This window comes from Pipistrellus hanaki (assembly GCF_964339955.1).
Source record: "Pipistrellus hanaki genome assembly, chromosome: 14".
NCBI lineage: Eukaryota > Metazoa > Chordata > Mammalia > Chiroptera > Vespertilionidae > Pipistrellus > Pipistrellus hanaki.
Window position 1 is genome coordinate 18,927,767 of NC_140516.1, and position 18,527 is coordinate 18,946,293.

The following is an 18,527-nucleotide window of genomic DNA, read 5'->3' on the forward strand; positions in this document are numbered from 1 at the left end:
ACTGGCTGTGCTTGCTTTTCCTATGGAATAGGATTCCCTGGCCTCCTGCCTCCGCATCAGAGGCTGAAAGCTCACAAGAACGTCCATGGGCAGTAGCAATCCAGGGTCCGGGAACTGCCTGGTTATGCCGGAACAGAGGTTTTCCTGCAGAGCCTCCAGATGCTGGCGGTATGACTTAGCTGTGCTCCCAAACCAGTCTGTCCGCCAAGCTTTTCTGTCTCACCTGGCTTTGGTTTGTGGATGGTGGACAGTGACTGCCAAGGACGCCCATTGTGAGACTGAAAATGGGCAAGGTCTCCATCCAGCCCCAAATGCCCCCAAAGCTGCGACTCCTCCAGGAGATGCAAAGGCACTGGGCTCCTACAGAAGAGGGTAGAAGGCCTCGCCTCCCAGCTGTGCTCACACCTCCAGTCACACCGCAGTCCTTAGGGAAACAACCCCTTTCATCCACTTCGGGCCTCCTCCTCATTAGAGTCCAAGCCAGCCCTGGTGGCTGGAGGGGGAGTAGCTAATCCTTCCTCCTCTGAGCACCAAGCTTCTCTTTCCGCCTGCCCGGCTCCCAGGCAGAATCTCTCTGCCCCACCTCAATTTCAACATCGTTTCTTTCTTTCATATATATATTATTAATTTTTTTGCAGAGAGGAAGAGAGAGGGATAGAGAGTCAGAAACATCGATGGGAGAGAATCATTTATCAGCTGCCTCCTGCACACTCCCTACTGGGGATGTGCCCACAACCAAGGTACATGCCCTTGACCGGAATCAAACCCGGGACCTTTCAGTCCCGCAGGCTGACGCTCCATCCACTGAGCCAAACTGGTTTCAGCTCAACATCATTTCTTTCTCCCCTCCTTCAGCAGAGAGAAAAACAAAAAAGAAATCAAAAGCAACCATGAATATAGATTTATGCAAATATAGATGCCTAGATGCCCAGAGGGTTCATTTCCTACTGCTCTACAGACAGGTCTGATGGACTTTCAGGCAGCTAAGGAGAGCATGCCTCCTCGATTATAATTTCCTTTGTTTTTTTTCAGTAAAGGATTCAAGTTTCATTTGTTTGTGCTCCCCACCCCCCCCCCCCCCCCCCCCCGTCATTTCAATAGGTCATTTTTGAATGAGCATGATGGCATTTACTTAAATTTCCTTGGTTTTTATCTCCAAGCTTCTTCTTCTTCCTTTTTTTGTAGCCTTGATAATTAATCAATTACTAGAATTTATATCAGAATTAATCTTGAAGGTTCCAAGGAAACCTCAAAGTCAAGTGTACACATATGTAGTATTCTTGAAAATTATAAACAAATATTGGGGTTTTGACTCTAACCTAACAAGTACCCTTAAAAGTTAGTAAATGAAATCTTTTTAAAACACTTATAGGCTCAAGACTCAGTAAGTATGAAGGTGTTATTTTTATGATAGTATGAAGAAATAAGCTTAATTCTACCTCAGTAATGTTTTAAACCTTAAGGTGATTCAGTGTAGTTGAGTTGATTCCTGTAAAGTAAATTCTTCTATTTCTGCATCCTTTTACTGCCCGAAAACTGCTCCCATGGGTAAGTCATTAGGCTATAGTATTTCTTGAGAAACAGATAGCTGGTAAGAAGGAAGCCATTCTTAAATTAAAATGAGGGTAAGGAAAACGAGTAGCTAATTGATTAAAATGGTGTGCATCCTGCTGGAGTGTGAATGGCTGAGCATACCAGGGATGCCCCCTCCCCCGCCACCAGAACTGGTACCTTGAGGATGAGCTGTGGGCAGATGTCAGCCTCTGCACGTGCTTCACCTCTTCTCAGCCTGCTTCCTGGACCTTTTACTTTGTCAGACTGATTTTCTTCCCACTCATTCCAACGTTGCTGCCCGGTTTGTTCTGGGTTCTCTGACCATCCCAATCCTCTCCACTTCTGTTAATACTTTATCTTTCAATCTCAGCTCATCTATTCCCCACAGATTCAGAATAACCCCGCAAATAGCCATTTCTAGCTTAGTTGTAGAATTAAGATCTTTCTCTCTCTTTTTTATTTATTTTAAAAAATATTTTTATTAATTTCAGAGATGAAAGGATAGGGAGAGAGAGAGAATCATTGAGCTGCTGCCTCCTGCACACCCCTCAGTGGAGACTGAGCGTGCATCCCAGGCATGGGCCCTGACAGAGAATGGAACCTTTACATCCTGGCTTATAGGTTGTTGCTCAACTACTAAACCACACAGGCTGGCTCCTTTTGATTTTTTATTTTATTTTTGCTTAATCCTTACCTGAGGATATTTTTCCCCATTGTTTTTTAGAGAGTGGAAGGGAGGGATGGAAGGGGGAGGGAGAGAGAGAAAGAGAGAGAGAGAGAGAGAAAGAGAGAGAGAGAGAGAGGAGCATCAATGTGAGAGAGACACATCAATTGGTTGCCTCATGCACATGCCCCGATTAGGGCTGAAGATTGAACCTGTAACCCAGGTACATGCCCTTGACTAGGAATTGGACTCTCCCTTCAGTGCATGGGCTGATGCTCTAACCCACATGTGTCAAACACAAGGCCCGCGGGCCAAATCCAGCCCGCCAGGCCTTGCAATGTGGCCCGCACCGCGCTGTCATCACTGCACTCCGCTGTCAGTTTATGACATTGTCAGTTTATGACTGTTCAGTAAACCATTCGGCCCGCGATTTAGGCTGGATTTTAGATTTTGGCCCCTTCTCTGATTGAGTTCGACACCCCTACTCTAACCACTTAGAAACACCGGTCAGAGCAAGCACTTTCTCTTATAAACTAACTAGGAGCCCTGGCATGAATCCGTGCACCAGTAGCTCCTGCAGGGCCTGGCCGCTCCGCACCTGTGGAACGCTTGTCTCACTGCCCCCTTCCCCTCCACCCCCAACTGCTCGGTGCTTGCTGCCCAGAGGTCCTCTGTGGCTGGGGTGGAACACTTGCTTCGTTGCTGTGGCAACAAAGCAAGCATTCTGCCAGGCTACTCATGCTGCCTGATCTTAGTGGCCAGCCCCCCCCCCCCCCAACACCCCCCCGCCCCCCCGACTGGGGTACTCCAGCAGGGCTGAGAGAACTGGGCGCTGCCATCTTGTGGCTATGGGCACTGTCATCTTTGTGACGAGTGATGGTTAATTTGCATATCACCCTTTTATTAGATAGGACTATATAGAGAGCCAGGTGGTATAGACTGATAAGTCCAGATCCCCCTTGCCCTTTTCCTGGAAAATTGCTAGATTGAAGGGAGCAATTGTAGTTCAGCTGTCTGAAAGGATAGAATAGTCCATATCTCCCTAGATGTGGTCATTTTTACCGCTTGAGGTGTGAAACTGCCTTCCATAGAACGCCTTGGGCTATTTGAGAACACCCTGCTTGTTTCGGGAGATACTTCTGCAGCTGATAAATTTATGACTCAAGGCCAGTGGCCAGCAAACTGGCTCACGAGCCACAGGCGACTCTTTGGCCCCTTGAGTGTGGCTCTTCCACAAAATACCACGGCCTGGGCGAGTTTATTTTGAAGAAGTGGCGTTAGAAGAAGTTTAAGTTTAAAAATGTTGGCTCTCAAAAGAAATTTCAGTCGTTGTTGATATTTGCCTGTGTTGATTGCTCTAGGCCACTTGGTCAGCATACTTTTTTCTGTTCTGGTCTAGATAGTCAATAGTTTCAGCTTTGACATAGGGTTTTTGTGCAAATACTCTATGGTTGTAGTTTGGAAGGAGACATAGACACTATGTAAACAAATGGATGTGGCTGTGTTCCAATAAATCTTTATTTATAAGAACAATCAAGTGATCAGATTTGACTCCAGGGTACTTAATTTGTAGACCTCTGGTCTAGACCACTGGTCAGCAAACACATTAGTCAACAGAGCCAAATATCAACAGTACAACAATTCAAGTTTCTTTTGGGAACTAAAATTCGATTTCTGCGCATGGGCCACAAAGTTTCAATCGGACTGTACGTGCACACCCGCACGTGGTATTTTGTGGAAGAGCCACACTCAAGGGGCCAAAGAGCTGCCTGTGGCTTGTGAGCCACAGTTTGCTGACCACTGGTCTAGACTAAATATTTTGTCACGGATGAACTTTACACTTACTGGTTAAGGAATGGTAAGAAATGGGCGTTATTCCGCACACAGTCGGAGCCCCCTGTGAGATGATTCTGAGGGAGTGTTTTGTGACCACGCCCTGTCAGAGACACGAAAGCCTCACTTGAAAGGGGAGTGCTGACGAGGCAGTTCAGAAGATTCCCGTGACTGTTGAGATCCTTTCCGTCCAGTGGTGTTCAACCCTGGCTGCACATTAAAACCACCTGGGAGCTTTTAAGTCCTGAAGTCCAGGCCACACAGGAAACCATTTAAGTCAGAATTTTTGGAAGTAGGACAGGCAGTGAATTTGTTTCATTTTATTTTTTTTTTAAATAGATTTTTATTGACTTCAGAGAGGAAGGGAGAGGGAGAGAGAGATAGAAACGTTAATGATGAGAGATAATCATTGACAGGTTGCCTCCTGCACACCCCCTACTGGAGATCAAGCCCACAGCCTAGACATGTGCCTTGACTGGAATCTAATTCTGGGACCGTTTAGTCTGTAGGCCGACACTCTATCCGCTGAGCCAAACCAGATAGGGCCAGGCAGTGATTTTTTAAAAAAAGTTTTTATTGATTTTTTTTTTTTCTTTTTTAGAGAGAGGGAGAGAGAGATAGAAACATCAGTGAAAGAGATACATTGGTCGGCTGGCTCCTGCACATCCAACTGGGGATTGAGCCTGCAACCTGGGCATGTGCCCTGACTGGGAGTCGAACTGGCCATTTCTTGGTGCCCAACCACTGAGTTACACCAGCTGGGCTCCACACAGTAATTTTAAAAGCCCGCAAGTGATTACAACATGGGAACCACTGTGCTCACTGTTATGTCTGCCAGTAGTGAGCATGGTTATGCCTCTTGGCTCAAGGCTTGACCTAGAATGGCACCCCCTCTATGTCTTTTTATTATTTATTTATTTATTTATTTATTTATTTATTTTTATTAAAAGTATATTTTTATTGATTTTGTACAGAGAGGAAGGGAGAGAGATAGAGAGTTAGAAACATTGATGAGAGAGAATCATCGATCAGCTGCCTCTTGCACACCTCCTACTGGGGATATGCCCGCAACCAAGGTACATGCCCTTGACCGGAATCAAACCCGGGACCCTTCAGTCCCCAAGCCGATGCTCTATCCATTGAGCCAAACCGGTCTTGGCCCTTCTATGTCTTTTTAAATGGGGTTGGGGGGTGCTCATTTGGAATAAATTTATAAGGAATTTCTGGGGTAACCTCTTCCATCAACTCTTTGTAATATGCTCAGCTAGTCCTCCTAGGTCCCCGTAGGACCATTAGTAGCAGATCTAAGAGAATTCCTACAGTGGAGAGGTCTTTGGTTCATGTTCTGAATATCTCCCTTACTCAGCAATCACTAGATGGACGAGGCCAGTGGTCGGCAAACTCATTAGTCAACAGAGCCAAATATCAACAGTACAATGATTGAAATTTCTTTTGAGAGTCAAATTTTTTTAAACTTAAACTTTTTTCTAACGCCATTTCTTCAAAATAAACTCACCCAGGCCGTGGTATTTTGTGGAAGAGCCACATTCAAGGGGCCAAGGAGCGGCATGTGGCTCGAGAGCCGCAGTTTGCCGATCACCGGACTAGGTTATGTTGTACTCAAGGGTTTTGAGTACTCATAGTATGGTATTTTGATTTATAAGAAATATATTTTGGTCATTCAGATGTCCGAAATAACATTTCTCATATCTTCTGTCCACAATTCCTGGCTCACAGCTCCCCAAACCCTAGGCATTTCCTAAGTGTTGAGAGTGATAAAGTTGTCTTTTGTATGCTAATGAGATGACTTTTGGAAAGCACCCTAGGAGGGGGCTGGCTGTGATTGGAGGGTGGGGACGTTTAGTCTCAGGCCCTGACCTCTGGGGCCGGGAGAGAGGATGGAGGCGGAGTTCAATCTCCACTGGCCCGAGGTTTAATTATCGCACCTGTGTACGAAGCCTCCCGAAAAGCCCAGAAGGACGGTTTTTGGGAGAGCTTACAATTCCGTGAACGTTGGGAAGATGGTGTCCTCGGGAAGGGCTGCCTTGCCCTGTGTATCTCTTCCCTGTGGCTGTTCCTGCGTTATGGTAACCGGTGCTCCCGTGAGTAAAATGTTTACGAGTTTTGTGAGCTGCTCTAGCAGATTAATCAGACCTGAGGGGGGGCTTTGGCAACCTCTGATCCGGTCAGAAGCACAGCTAACAACCTGGGCTTGTGACTGGGGTATGACTCAGCGGTGTGTGTGTGTGTGTGTGTGTGTGTGTGTGTGTGTGTGTGTGTGTAGGAGAGAGAGAGAGGGGGTGGGGTGGGGTGGGGTGGGGGGCGGGTTCCTTGTAGGACTGAACACTTAACCTGTGCGGAGTGTGTGTGTGTGTGTGTGTGTGTGTGTGTGTGTGTGAGAGAGAGAGAGAGAGAGAGAGAGAGAGAGAGAGAGAGAGAGAGAGAAGGGGGGGGGCGGGTTCCTTGTAGGACTGAACACTTAACCTGTGGAGTCTGGTGCTATCTTTGGGTAGATAGTGTCAGAAGTGAGTTGGGTTCTGGGACACCCGGCTGGTGTCCTGAGAATTGTTAGTTGGTGTGGGATTCCCCAGTCCCCCACCCCCAGTTGGAATTGGGTGCAGGAACCTAACTCACATGGTGTCCTTGGTTTTGGTGGCTTTGCCTGGGGTGGAGGAAGTGGCAGTGAGGGAAGAGACTCGTCATGTCGCAGTCCGGAGCCATGGTGTGCACCTCCCACGAAGACGTTCCCATGTACAATCCCTGCACCAGGGCCTCTCACCCTTCGCTGTGCAAGGCATCACTCGAGAAACCCAGGCCACAGGAAAGCCAATTCAATCAGAATTTCTAGAAGTATTTTTTTTTTTTAAAAAAAGCCTCCCAGGTGACTCTGTACAGCCACTGGAATGCGACCTTGCTGCCACCAAAGCGTTGTCCCAACACTGGCAGCTTCAGGCTCATTTGGAAATGCCTAAAATGCAGGTCCTCAGGCCCCACCCTGGACCCACTGAAGCAAAATCTCTGGTGTAATGAGATCCCAGGTGCCTGGATCACATTCATGTTGAAGAAGCACAGGTGTAGGAGATTATACATTGCAACTTTTGATTTGCAACGGTGAAAACCACTGCCCTGTAGCGTCTGCAGGCGCCGGAGTGGTGAAGTCGTCTGGAATTTTCGAGCTCTGATCTTCATATTGTTGCTCTGCACCTGGGCCCTTGAGGGGGATGCCCGCAGGTGACTGTAGGGCGGGACCTGTACGTTCCTCCGAAGAGGTTCTGTCTCTCCCACACCTGCCTGTCACCCAGCCAGACCTGCCTCCTCCCCTCGCCCAGCCTGTGGTCAGTCTTACGCCCAGTGAGTCTGTTTTTCTCAGAAATGCCTTAGGCCAGTGGTTGGCAAACTCATTAGTCAGAAGAGCCAAATGTCAACAGTACAACGATTGACATTTCTTTGGAGAGCCGAAAACCGACTTCTGCGCATGGGCCACGGGGTTTCAATCACACTGTACGTGCCGCCCGCACGTGGTATTTTGTGGAAGAGCCACACTCCAGGGGCCAAAGAGCGCATGTGGCTCGCGAGCCGCAGTTTGCTGACCACTGGCTTAGGGGCAACAGGAAGCATGACCTGAGAAATCAACAGATTTTCAAGAGCTAGTGTTTCTCCGTCAGGGAGTTTGGGACCAGGACACAGTTTGTTTTAACGCAGACATACTTTTTCACTCTGGAAAGCTACTTAGTCTTGTTGTATAGATGTGTTTGGAGATATATGGTGGCACAGCTCTACCAATTAAGGCTTAATAAATGTGGTTTGTGATTTACAGGCAAGTTTTTTTTGTTTTGTTTTTTTCCCCCAATTAGGAAACAATTTGCCTTCTCAACCCTGATTTGCAAGGTATTCTATTACTTCAATTTAGACACATTTTCCACATTCTCCACCTTACATGTTTAACATTTCTGAAATTGGAATGCATCTTACAATGGATATGAGGATTTAGTATAATTTTCCCTTTTGATTCTTGTAGGGGGATCACAAATTTACCTATTGGCTCCTTTATTTTTCCATAGGTGATCTGATCTTCAAAGATTCCACCCCCTGGAAATTGGGATAAATGCCATATATTTCAACCAATAAGAGTGGTAACTGGTATGAGTCAGCAAAGTAAATATTCCCTTCTCTTTAGATAAAATGATCAGAAACTCATAGTAGGGGTGTTGCTTATGTGACCTCCTGGGGATAGGTGACAGTTCTTTTGGATCTGAGTGGCTGGTCTGGGATGCTCTCAGGACTGGTGGCCTTTGAGGGGTGACCAGTCCCCTGCATGGCCATCTTGTGGGCACCTCTAGTCTCTACCTGATAAAATTTGAGGACTGCCTTCTCTCAGCTTGGTTAAGGTCCATGGATCTCTCAGGATGTCTTAGTCCCTTTTTGGCCATTTATAGCTTCAGACCCCGAAGTCCCAGCTACGTCCTCCGTTAAGTGCCTGGCATTATCTGTTCACCTTCCAGCCTCTGCTACAGGGTCAACTTACTCTTCATGGTGGGCTCAGGACAGGCCCCCTGGTCTTCAGCAGTCACATTTTGATTGACCTTTAAGATATTAGGATGTGCCAAAATCGGTTTGGCTCAGTGGATAGAGTGTCGGCATGTGGACTGAAAGGTCCCGGGTTCGATTCTGGTCAAAGGCATGTACCTTGGTTGCGGGCACATCCCCAGTAAAGAGTGTACAAGAGGCAGCTGATAGATGATTCTATCTCATCGATGTTTCTAATACTTTGTCCCTCTCTCTTCCTCTCTGTAAAAAATCAATAAAATATATTAAAATAAAAGATACTAGGATGATCTGGGTCTTATCCATGCCTCATGGGAATCTAGAGTGGCTTTGGGAAGCCAAGCTGGACTTTTTTTCTATCTAATTTTCCCGAGATGCCAGGATTACACTGTGCCCCCTCTCCCAAATTTGTGCAAGAAAGCTCAGGAAGCAATTTTTTCTAGAGTTCCAAAGATAAATGGAACCAAATTCCCTCTGCTTTGAGTATTTTCTCTCAATCATGTTACACAGATACTTAACTGGATGAAGCTGAGAGGAGAAATTAGGACAAGTATCTTCTCTTTTTTACCCATCAGCCCCTTTTTCCAAGTCTCTTAGGACTAGGTGAGGCAGGATTCTCTACTTTTTTTTTCTTTTTTCTATCTGACGAGATCTTTTTCATAAAACTCTGATCCAGCCTGAGCCAGTTTAGCCCAGTGGGTAGAGTGTTGGCCCGCGGACTGAAGGGTTCTGGGTTCAGTTCTGGTCAAGGGTATGTACCTCAGTTGCAGGTTCCCTGGCCCTGGTTGGAGTATGTGCAGGAGGCAACCACTTGATATGTGTCTCTCACATCGATGTTTCTCTCTGTCTCTCCTCCTCTTTTCCACTCTCTCTAAAAATCAATGGAAGAATATCCTCTGGTGAGGATTAACCAAAACAAAACAAAAAAAACACCCCTATGATCCAGTCTATCAAATATTACTTTTGCTCTATGGGATTTAAAAGAATCTAGAAAATGATTTTTTTTCTAATGGCATTAATAACTATTTTTGCTTAAGACTTGAAGAAAGCCAGCTTTGAAATTCAAAGAAGCTCAATAGTATCTTTAAGTTTCAAAATTGGCTCTCTCCAAGGCCGCATGGTTCAGCCTTGGATACAGAAAGTTCAATATTGCCAAATATCATCCACATTTATGTATAAAAAGTGGTTTTAAGTTGGTATATGATATAACTAATGGTGTTTTAGAATTCAGTGACTATAGTAATATCCTGTTTTGAAGGAGAGATTTAGGGCATCAAAGATCAGGCACTGGCCAAAAGGATTCAAAATGGTAACTGATGTACACTGAGTAGCCAGATTATTATGATCTCTAAATATATAATAATCTGGCCACTCAGTGTATATCCTTTATAATAAAAGGCTAATATTCAAAATGTCCCCTCAACCAGGAGTTCGACCAGTAGGCAGGTCAGCCAACTGTCCATGTCCCCTCCCCCTGGCCAGGCTGTCAGGACCCCACCCATGCAGGAATTCATGCACTGGGCCTCTAATACACACACACACACACACAAAAAAACAAAAACAAAAAACAAAACAAAAAACAAAACAAAACAAAAAAAACAAAAACAAAACTGAATGGTCAGATTATTATGTGTTCAGAGATCATAATAATCTGGCCACTCAGCATATAATTTCTCATCAATAAATGAGATAAAAATGGCTTTGTCGACTCTTAGAGACAATGCTGACAAATGAAGTGGAAACAAATCAATTTTAAACAGTATCAATATTTAAAATATGTTTTTATTTTGAGAGAGAGAGAGAGAGATAGAGAGAGAGAGAGAGAGAGAGAGAGAAAGAGAGAGAGAGAGAGAGAGAGAGAGAGAGAGAGAGAGAGAGAGAGAAGAGAGAGAGAGAGAGGAACATTAATGAGAGAAGAACTTCTTTGATTAGCTGAGCCTGCAACCTGGACCCGGAATCGAACTAGTGACTTCTTGGTTCCTAGCTCAACACTTGGTGCTCGACTGCTGAACTACATCAGCCGGGCTAAGCATCAACATTTAAATAACTGGTGGACCATTCAAACCACATGTGTGTGGCTCTAAACTCTTGACCATAGAGCCCTGCAAATCTAATCACTCTATCCTGTGGTCTTTCTTGCTTAACATCTGCTATTTCTTGCTCATGCATAATGAGCATGTGATTATGGACATCTTAAAGAAAAATGAGTGTTTTTTTTTTTTTTTTTTTTTTGTTTGAAGAGAAAGAAAAAAAATCTAGTTTAGGGTAGATGTGAAAAAAGGGACTATGCAACAGGTAGTAGGAGTAAAAGGCAGATAAAGCTTCAGTAGTTTGTGTTGACAAAGCATATTGGCATAGTTGAGTCAATTTTATAGTTGATAAGGTTATAAATGATTATTATACAAAGCTGGAACACAGAATTAGTGGTCATAACCATATCCCACCATCAGTCATGTTGGAAGTGGAATGCTGGGTGGTTGAACCAAGAGACCATGTGAACATGTCTAAACTACTGTGAGGTAACCCATTATTTATTTTAGGGTCAGTTTTGGCCTGATTAGGTTTTTCACATTTTAAAAAAATTATTGATTTCAGAGAGGAAGGGAGAGGGAGAGAGAGATAGAAATAAATGATGAGAGAGAACCATTGATAGGCCACCTCCTGCACACCCCATACTGAGGATGGAGCCTGCAACCTTGGCAGGTGCCCTTGACCAGAAGTGAACCTGGGACCCTTTAGTCCGCAGGCTGACTCTCTATCCACTGGGCTAAATTGGTTAGGGTGATTTTTTTAATTCTTATTTTGTTTTCTTCAAGAGGTCAATGGTTATTGATAGAAAATAATTGTCCTTCTGCTTTTTCTTGCACAGCATTTTTTCAAATCACTACTCTACTATAAATAATTGATTATTGATTCACCAGAATCATTAATGCTTGATTTAGGTATAAATAGCAGCATGAATATAATTTCTCATTAATTTGCTTAATTCAGTATCTTGTTTTTCACTGCACTTTTGGAAAAATTTGTAAAGGAGACTGTATGATTAATATTGCATGTTTTACTGATGACTGCATTTGTCTCTGAATTTTTGATCTGTATAAAAGGAGCATAAATAGTAGTTGTATTTGAAGTGGCAAAAGCCACATATCCTAGGATGAATAGGTTCATGGTTGGATTTCTGGAGAAATACAACCTCTAAATGTTGGGGTGCCTAAAGCTCAGTCCTGCAACTTCTTCAGCTAAACGTTGTTTTTAGGAATATGCATATAATGAAAATGTAAGTTATAAGAAACGTATCTTGCCCTGGCTGGTTTTGCTCAGTGGATAGAGCGTTGGCTCTTGGACTGAAGGGTGCTGGTTTGATTCCAGTGAAGGGCACCTACCTTGGTTGCAGCCTGGATCTCAGGCCCTTGTTGGGTCATAACCAATCAGTGTGTCTCTCACATTGATGTTTCTGTCTTTTCCTCGCCTTTCCACTCTTTCTAAAAAAAATCAATGGAAAAATGTCCTAGGGTGAGGACTAACAAACAAAACAAAACAACAAAAAAGACAGAAACATATCTCCAACATTTACCTTTTTCAACTCCAGGCTTGTCTACTAGTCTCCAATTTAGCAACTCTAATAGGCAAACTTAACATGCCTAAAGCTCAACTCTTGCTTCCCCTCCCTCCTCATATCTCCTTAAGTAAATATTACCTCCATACATCCACTGTCAGGCCACATACCATAGCGTCACCCTTGACTCCCTATTTCTTCCATAACTTATGTCCAATCTGTCAGCAAACCCCGCTGATTCATTTCAGAATTACCAGAATTCTGCCACTTCTGAGCAGCTCCACCACTTCCTGGAATAAGCCAGCCTGCTCTCCCCTTGGCCTACTGAATCAGCCTCCCCGCTGCTTTTCATTCTTTGATTTCTCACCTGCTGCCTACCTCATCTCTGCCCAATCCCCAGCCTCTCTCTCAGAGCAGCCAGAGTGATCCTGTTAAATTTCAGGTCCGATCAGGTTACTTTCCTGTCCTTAAGCCAGCCATGGTTCCCAGTTCCGAGAACAGAAGTGAGATTGGTGGTGGTGCTGGACAGCCCTGCCCGGTGTGGTGCCCGGATGCCAGCCTGACCTCCTCTCTCATGCTCTCTCCTCACTGCAGCAGGCGTGCTGGTCTTCCCGCTGCTTCTGGAACACGCCCGTCAAACTCCTGTGACGGGGACTTTGCACTTTCCTTTGTGTGGAATAACGCCTCCCTCCCCCTGATATTAAATATCTTACTCCTCTATTTCCTTGGGGTCCTTGTCATCCAATCAGAGATGTCTTTCCTGACACCAAATCTAAACTAGCCCTTCCCCATCATTCATCTATTCCCGTACCCTTCTTTACTCTCTTCATAGCACCTGCTAATACCCGCTACTGTGTTCTAGAACGGCTCATGTGCGTGGCTATTCTGTCTTGCCTGTGTATCGAGGCTCACTGCCATGCCCTCCTGGCACAGTGCAGGTGCACCAGCTATAGTTGAATACATGAGTGGTGGAGTCCAGTATTGTTATTTTGTCTGTTTCTGGGTGGTCAGTAGCTAAATAAACACTGGAAGAAACTAATACTCGATACTAGTCTCAGCTTGTGGTGTTCTCCTAGCTTATGTTTGAGTTCCCATTTTTTTTTTTTTCCAGGATAAGTGTACTTCCTGGATTAGAACATTTTCCTTACAACTGTGTGTGTGTTTGACATGTAAATCTCTCTGCTTTGTTAGGCCATCTGTGAGGCCCGGGAGCTGGCAGATTTGGGGAGGGATCCACATGTGCTTTGTTGTTATCCCTCCCTAGTTCCAAGGAGCAGCTTGTGTTGGCAGTGGTGGTTAATCTAATAAATAAGCAAACCCCTACGTTATAGTAAAAAAAAGCGATTTTTAAATACATCTCTCCAGTCATTTGAGGTGAGAGGATTGCTGTAGGCTGACTGGCTCTGCTTTCCCATTCACAAGCCCTCCGCACCTCAGAAGATGAAGCATTTCAAAATAGAACCTTTAGCCGAAACCGATGTGGCTCAGTGGATAGAGCGTTGGCCTGCGGACTGAAAGGTCCCAGGTTCGATTCCAGTCTAGGGCATGTACCTTGGTTGCGGGCACATCCCCAGTAGGGGGTGTGCAAGAGGCAGCTGATCAATGATTCTCTCTCATGGATGTTTCTAACTCTCTATTCCTCTCTCTTCCTCTCTGTAAAAAATCAATAAAACATACTTAAAAAAATGAAACAAAATGGAACCTTTAAAGGGGGGATTGAGTTAAATTGGGGCATTAGGGTAGACCCTTCATCCGAATGGCTGGGTCCTTAGGAGAGGAGATTAGGACCGAGAGAGACGGCAGGACGCTGCACACAAGTGAAAGGCCATTTCCGACCAAGGGGGCGGCTTTCTGCAAACCCTGGGAGGCCTCAGGCCCTGTTCTCATCTTGGCTTTTGGACTCCTGGCCTCCGGATCTGTGAGCAAGTGAATCTGTGGTTTGAGCCATCCACTCTGTGGTACTTATTGACAGCCCTAATACCCAGCTTCAAAAAAGGAAAATGAGTCGTAAAAATTGTGTGCCTGCTCTTTTTATGTTTAGTTTGAAAATGAACCATGTAACCTGTCTCCCCCCCCCCCCCGCCCAGCCAAATATGTAAATATTTCAAATAAAAAATTCAAAAGAATATAAATATAGTTGATTTTAGATCATTTTGAACTGATCACACCCTAAAAAGCTGTACAAATGGTGACTTGTTTATTGAGAATTTATAAAAATACGCTTTTCCATGACACCACACATGGGAAGTGATAGAGTCTCTTACATTAAGGGATTCCTCGGGATGGGAACTACCATGTGCTGTCGCTAAACTTAGCTACTAGCTCTCTTTGTAACTGTGTTCAAATCACTCAACATGGTGGCTCTTGGTTTAAGGTTTCTAACATCTAGAACAAGCATACCTCATTATGGCCCACTGGCTGTGAGTTTGACATGCTTGGTCTAAAGTTTCATTCATCTTTTCATTAAGTCAACCATTATTTATTATTTACTAGGGGCCCAGTACATGAAATTTGTGCATGGGACGGGGGGGTCCCCCTCAGACCAGCCTGCACCCTCTCCAATCCAGGACCCCTCGGGGGATGTCCGACTGATCAGCAGTCAGACATCTTTCTCATAATCTGGAACCATTGGCACCTAACTGCCCTCCCTGCTGGCCTGGCCACTCCCCCTGTCTCCCTCCCTCCCTCTATCCCCCCACCAGTCTGGTCACCTCTTAATACCCCCCCTCCCTCCACTAGCCTGGTAGCCCCTTACTGCACTCCCTGTTGGTGTGGTTGCTCCCAACTGCCCCACCCCCACCCCCGGTGGGGCTGGTAGCCCCATGCAGCCTGTTGCTTAGTCGTTTGGTCGCTCCTCACTAACCCTCTGCAGGCCTGGTTGTCCCACACAGCCTGTTCGTTCATCCGTTTGGTTGTTCCGGGTGCGATGGTCGCTTAGCCTTTTATATATATAGATAGTATCTAGCTTTGGGTTTTCAGGATGAGCCCAGCCCTGGACCTTATGGAGTTCAAGATGGGGAGGCAGCGTGCTAACAGCTAATTACAAAACACTGAGGGTATGAGAGGCACATATAAGGGCGGTGTGGGGAGGGAGCTGTTTTAGGTCAAGGTTGCCAAACATTTCCTGTCCCGGGCTTAACAAGTTGTTTGCGGTCAAACTCTGAATGGAAGATGAGATTGAAAGTTTAGTCAGAAGTGAGAGCCTACATTGCCTCCTAACCATGCTGTAGATGTCATCTGGTTGGCAGCAGGGAGCCAGGGGAGGGCCGTGAGCTGTGCAAGTGTGTCCCATTAGCACCGAAGACAGACGGCTCTCATGGGCGTGTGGGATGCCTGTGGAGGATGACAGTCAGGATCCATGCATATGATTTTCATAACAACAGAGTGGAGGCTGGAGCTGAGGTTGAAGCTTCATGAGGCCCCCTGCGTCTGCGTCATGGGGCACGGGTTGGAGAGAATATGGGTGACAGTCCAGAGAGCAGCCTTGGGAAGCAGTGGCTGTGTGCTGGAGAGGAGCTGGCGGAAAGGAAAGCTTCTCACAGAGGCAATGTGAAGGACGCACCGAGGAGGATGAGAATGAGCGGATCCAGGACCCCTGGGTTTCTGCCTCAGGTTAGATATGTTAGTCCTGAGGCAGGAATCACGGGCAGAGGAGAGGCAGGTTGGTGAAAAAAGGCTTCCACTCTGGGCACGCTATGTGAGGTGTCTGCCATCTACTGCATGGAACATTAACCCCTTCCTTCGTCTTGGACACTCACATTCAAGCCATAGCCTACTTCCTGACCTTCCTTCTTGCCCAGATCCCTGTTTTTTACTCCACAGTGTGCCACACTCCTGCTATTCTCAGAAAAAAGTAATTTTCATCTCTGTCCCCGTGCACACGGTTCAGTTCACCGGGCTCACCTCCTCCTCAGTCTCTCCTGGCAGATGCTGTCTGTCCTTAGAGGCTGTTCTCGGAAGCCCTCCTTAATCCCCGAGTGTCTGCAGTCACTGCAGGACTCTCTTTGTGCTTATGAGAGTAAGCAGTTATCATTTTGCCTTTTATATTACCGCTGGTTGTATCTCCTTTCTCATCCTGGAGCTTACTCATCTTTATTTTCTCTATGTGCTCGATAAGTGGTTATTGGCGTGAGACGAACTAAAAGGAGATTATAGTTGATTTTGGAGAGTGTCGAATGCTAACTGAAGATTGTAGTTGGTTTCGGGGGAATGTTACATGTTATCCATGCATTTGCTGGGTCCCAAACACTTCATTCTCCCTTAATGCTTTTTTTTTTTTTTTTTTTTTTTTTTTTTTTTTTTTTTTTAATACAATAGGTTGCTTTTAAGAACAGTTGAAATTATCAATGACTTGAAGGGATTCACCCCCAACAAAAAATTAGATAATACCTTTAACTTTAAAGGGATTGCTGGTTTTACTTATCTACAGACACTTCTATTTTCCTGTCCTTTAGATTTCTTCCAAAACTCTGAAGTTTTAGCTGATTAACACTGCTTAAATGTCTTATATTTCATATCACACATTAAAATTAACTCAAGGAAGTAAAAGTAGCCCTGAGGGTTCTCGTTAGCTATTGGAGGAAGGTAAAATTCAAAGTATTTTAGCTAATAAACAAATGGCTTTTATTTATGTTTTCACTAAGATGATAACCAGAATGAACGAAAGCAGTAGTTAGCCTTGGCTGGTGTGGCTCCATTGGTTGGAGTGTCGGCCGGTACACCAAAAGGTTGTGGGTTCGTTTCCCGGTGAGGGCACATACCCAGCTCGCGGATTTCATCCCCAGTTGGGGCATGTGTGGGAGGCAATTGATCGATGCTTCCCTCATCAATTTTTCTCTCAACTCTTGCTCTTTCCTCTCTCTTCTCTCCCACAAAGAATGAGTTAGGTTGGGAAAGAACATGATTCTAGAATATAAACGTGTTACCAAGTTGGCATTAGAGGAGGCTTTCCATGAAGCTGGCTTTGGTCTGAGGTGCTGAAGCTCTTGTGCACTGAGGCGGCGGATGGGAGTCAGTAGCAGCTTCTCATCAGTTTCTGCAGAGCTCCTCCATGCACGGGCGGCTCTGCATGACAGTGGGTGGCTTGGCTCACTGAGCACAGCAAGTTAACTGTCATATCCTTGGAGCATCTGGAGCACACTTGACTGAGGAAAGGTTAGAACACCCTGTTTTTGGACCTCTAATTTTTTTTTTTTTTTAATTTTATTGATTTTTACAGAGAGGAAGGGAGAAGGATAGAAAGTTAGAAACATCAATGAGAGAGAAACATCAATCAGCTGCCTCCTGCACACCCCCTACTGGGATTGTGCCCCCAACCAAGGTACATGCCCTTGACCCGAATCGAAGGGACCTTTCAGTCCTCAGGCCGACGCTCTATCCAGTGAGCCAAACCGGTTTCGACTGGACCTCTAAGTTTTAATACACAAGTATTATATACGATTAAAAATATACCTGGTTTTATGGAATCTTCAACATGCAGAATTAAGAAAGCAGGGAACTCCTTTTCATACTACTTGAACCACCTCAGCGAGGAACTCATACATGTATTAATTGTGAAGGTGTGTCTGTGGCCTAGCACAGTCATACAGGCTGAGGAAAATGAGAAAATCCAAGTTCTTTAAGCCTGGTGTTGAAGCTTTTCCATCTGAGAGGGTGGCTAATGTATGAGAAGGAGGGGTGGGGAGGGTTGTGAATCAGTGACAAAAAGAAAGGTTAGCAAGATGGGCTTGGACCCTACATAAGGACAATCTATGCTGTAAATTCCAACGAAAGTTTTTGTGTTCTTATAAAAATGTCACTGATTTTATACTGAAAAAGAGTGACTTGGAAGCTATCTTTACTGGTTGTTGGTAAAAGAGATGAGAGACTTTCAGCTCAGATAGCACCCCTCAACCCTTGGTGGGAATCATCTGTTACGTGAGTGACAGGAATCCTTAGATTCTATAGTGGAGTTGGGTTAAAAAAAAGGTTTAACTTTGTTTGCAACCTCCCTCCCAGGATTGCCAAGCCATGTTTACTTTTGAACTAAAATGAATCATTGGAACCATCACTTGACTTTAGTTTAATCAGTAACAAATAACCATATTGGAGCATTTTAAAAGAAGACAGACATAAATGATTTATAAAAATGAATAACTTGCGATTTGCATTTTTTAAAATTTTTTTGGGAGCACAGTGTTGTTATACAATGTTCTTTTCACATTTCTTTCTTCTCTGGCATTTATTATGAGGAACAAAACATTTCTGGAATGCTCATTTTAATTTCAGAGCTCACACATTTGGCGCATGGAGGATCAGAACAATAATAGAGGCATGCTCAGTGGGAAGCATCATGAATGGTGGCACTTAAAACACATTCTGAAGGAACATTTCAGA

At 44.9% G+C, this 18,527-nt stretch overlaps 1 protein-coding gene across 5 annotated transcripts in view; it reads left to right on the top strand.

Annotated features, from left to right (window-relative positions):
* Positions 1-18,527, top strand: part of CTNNA3 (catenin alpha 3) — a 1,202,853-nt gene that overhangs the window by 36,100 nt on the left and 1,148,226 nt on the right. The gene's annotated exons all lie outside the window — the stretch shown is intronic.